The sequence below is a fragment of the Martes martes genome, assembly GCF_963455335.1.
Source record: "Martes martes genome assembly, chromosome: X".
In the NCBI taxonomy this organism is placed as follows: Eukaryota; Metazoa; Chordata; class Mammalia; order Carnivora; family Mustelidae; genus Martes; species Martes martes.
Window position 1 is genome coordinate 106,061,395 of NC_137897.1, and position 3,912 is coordinate 106,065,306.

A 3,912-nucleotide genomic window follows, 5' to 3' on the forward strand; every position below is an offset into this window, starting at 1 on the left:
TTGAGAGAGAGACAGGGAGAGAATGGGGGGGGTGTGGAGAGGGAGAAGCAGGTTCCCCACTGAGCAAGGAGCCCAGGGATGGGGGTCGACGCGGGGGCTCAATCCCAGGACTGTGAGATCATGACCTGAGCCAAAGGCAGATGCTTAACCACTGAGCCACTCAGGTGCCCCATTTTAACCAATTTTTAAAAAGAGCAGTATTGAGGTACAACAGACATACCATAAGATTCTCTACTTTTTTAAAATTTTTAAATTAATTAATTAATTAATAAACATATAATGTATTATTAGCCCCAGGGGTACAGGTCTGTCAATCGCCGGGTTTACACACTTCACAGCACTCATCATAGCACATACCGTCCCCAATGTCCATAACCCCGCCTCCCTCTCCCGACCCCCCTCCCCCCAGCAACCCTCAGTCTGTTTTGTGAGATTAAGAGTCACTTATGGTTTGTATCCCTCCCGATCCCATCTTGTTTCATTTATTCTTTTCCTACCCTCCAAACCCCCCGATTCTCCACTTTTTTAAAATTTTTTTAAATATTTTTTTTAGATTTTTAAATTTATTTATTTGACAGAGAGAGAGATCACAAGTAGGCAGAGAAGCAAGCAGAGAGAGAGAGAGAGGAGGAAGCAGGCTCCCCGCCGAGCAGAGACTCTGCTTCGTTTTTAAAGGCATAGTTCCTGGACGTTTTTAGTAAATGCAGTTGCATTTAGTCATGCAACTGTCACCTCAGTGAAGATATTTACCATGTTTTAAAGATTTTATTTATTTATTTATTTGACAGAGAGAGAGAGAGAGACAGCGAGAGAGGGAACACAAGCAGGGGGAGTGGGAGAGGGAGAAGCAGGCTCCCCGCCGAGCAGGGAGCCTGATGCGGGGCTCCATCCCAGAACCCCAGGATCATACCCTGAGGCGAAGGAAGATGCTTAATCACTGAGCCACCCAGGCGCCCTGATATTTACCATTTTAATAGATTTCATCATCAAATTATGCTTCAGCTTTATTTTACCAATTAGCACTATCAACAGCAGGCTGTGGAAAATGCCTGTTTGCCAATATTAAGAAGGATAGAAATATTTCAATCTTTGAAATATTTGCCAATCTTGAAAAAAAGCAGTCTCACAATTTTATTTTGCATTTCTGTAAGTGTTGGGGAGAGTACAGCAACGTTTCTCTTCTGAGAGCCATTTCCACAGTAGGAGCATTAGACCTGTTTATGTTATGGGAATGAGAACTTTGTTAGGAAATTTCTCATATGAGCTTTTTAAAATTTTATTTTTTAAAGATTTTATTTATTTATTTGACAGTGAGAGACATAGCAAGAGAGGGAACTCGAGCAGGGGGAGTGGGAGAGGGAGAAGCAGGCTTCCCACTAAGTAGGGACGACCCCCTCCCCAACATGAGCTTAATCCCAGGACCCCGGGATTGCGACCGGAGTCAAAGGCAGATGCTTAACCAACTGAGCCACTCAGGCACCCCTCATATGAATGTTTTGCCAGTATTTCCTCCAAGGCTGTCTTTTGACTTTGTGCAGTTTAATTTTTTTCAAAGATTTTATTTATTTATTTGACAGAGAGAGATCACAAGTAGGCAGAGAGGCGGGCAGAGAGAGAGAGGAGGAAGCAGGCTCCCTGCTGAGCAGAGAGCCCCATGCGGGGCTCGATCCCAGGACCCTGAGATCATGACCCGAGCCGAAGGCAGCAGAGGCTTTAACCCACTGAGCCACCCACGCACCCGTGCAGTTTAATTTTTATATACTGGACTGTGCCCATCTTGTGCAGGTGAGCGGACTTGCCATTTTCTGAGATGTAGAAGATGGGGTGGGGGGAGTGCAGTTTTTTTTTTTTTTCTGGGAAGTTCAGAATATATTAAATTTTGTCCATGTTAAGCTTGAGATACTGACGGGACACTATGTCTGTAACTTGGTGTATTCAGTTCAACGACAGGAAACAGGAAGGGAGTGTTAACAGAGGAGGCTGAGATGGAGCCTCTCCAGGAGAGGGAGGTCACATCGAAGCCAGGCAAGGTTTTCCAGTTGGATCAAATGCTAAGAGGCTGGTGATGGGAGCGGAGAAATGGACTGTTGGATTTGGCAGCCTTGCTGGTGATTTTAAGAGCAGTTTCAGAGGCATATTGGGGATATAAGGCCTGATAGGAGACCAGTGAGGAGCGGATGGGAGATGGGGAGGTGAGTGTAGACGAATCTTTAAATGTCTTTTGCTGGGAGGAGGAGCAAAGAAATGAGACTGAAGGAGAAATAAGATCAAGGGAGGTTTTTTTTTTGTTTGTTTTTTGTTTTTTTTTTTAAAGAAGGACTAAGAGAACCGTTATGATGAGCAGTGAGTAATGTATGGAATTGTATCACTGTATTGTATGCCTGCAGCCGATAGAACAGTGTAGATCACCTATACTGGAATTAAGAAAATAAAAATAAAACAAAATAAAAACGAAGACAGCTACAAAACATTCCTGATGGCAATAAAAAGAGAACTGATTGAATGGAAAGCCAGACTGCTTCTGGATGAAAAGGATATTTAAAAACTTTTAGTTTTTGAGTTGATCATAAGTTTAAGGTAAACTCGATAAACTTCACAAAGATACTTACCAGAAAAAAAAGAGGAAGGTCTAGAGAATGTTTGTATATGGATTCATTAGAAAGAGAAAAATTGGGGCGCCTGGGTGGCTGAGTCGTTAAGTGCCTGCCTTCGGCTCAGGTCATGATTCCAGGGTCCTGGGACTGAGGTTCACATCGAGCTCTCTGCTTGGCGGGAAGCCTGCTTCTCCTTCTCCCACTCCCTCTGTTTGTGTTCCCTCTCTCACTGTGTCTCTCTCTGTCAAATAAATCAATAAAATCTTTTTTAAAAAGTGCATAGATATTTATGCATAGTACAGACATGTGGAGCAGGGTCAGTACCAGAATGGGGTCAGTGTTTATCTTTAGGTAGGTAGTAGATTTGTGAATTATGTGTAGTTTCTTGCTTCTTTCTCTGTCTCATGTATTTCTATAATGAATATGTATTATTTGCACAGTTAGAAAAGCAAAGGGGCGCCTGGGTGGCTCAGTCACTTAAGAGGACAACTCTTGATTTCGGCTCGGGTCATGATCTCAGGGTGGTGGGGTCCCAGCCCTACATGAGGCTCCGCTTCAGGCTCCACATGGGGCTCTGTGCTCAGGGAGGGGCCTGTTTGAGAGTCTCTCTCTCCCTCTCCTTCTGCCTCCCGTCCCCACCACATGTACGCATGCTCTCTCTCTAAAAAGAAAGAAGAAAAACAAAATACAAAATGAAGGCACTGTACTTCCAGTAATAAAGGTTTTGAATGCCTCCCTAGTGTAGATAAATTAAGTCTTTGTTGTTTTAGAGCTTCTCCCTTCCCCTGTTATTTTCCCAACTGTATATTTCATGTTTTGCCCTCTGGGTGCACTGATCTGGAATCTTAGTTTTCTTCCTTGTTCCTCTAACTTGGGATGTGTTGTCTCTCCCCACCTGCCGTCTTCCTACCCCTGTCCTTAACCCTACCTCCATTTGCCAGGTAAAAAATCATTCTCTTCTCTCACAGCCCATGTCAGATCCCACTCTCTCCAAAACTGTGTCCTATATTCTTTCATCTGAAATTATCTCCCTACTGGGAATTCCCAGAAGCCTACATTTGCACTTGGTTTTATCATTTGTCATAACTTACACTGAATAAGTGATTTTTGTCTTTTATTCCCCTTGGATCGTGACTTGCTGGAGGTTAGGAACAGTGTATCTCCTACCTTTGAATCTAGTACTATCAGTGCATTGAACTTGGTTGGTACACAAAGTATGTTTTTAGACACATTTAAAAAATATATGACAGAACAGGGACACCTGGGTGGTTCAGTCAGTTAAGCATCAGACTCTGGATTTTGGCTCAGGTCATGATTT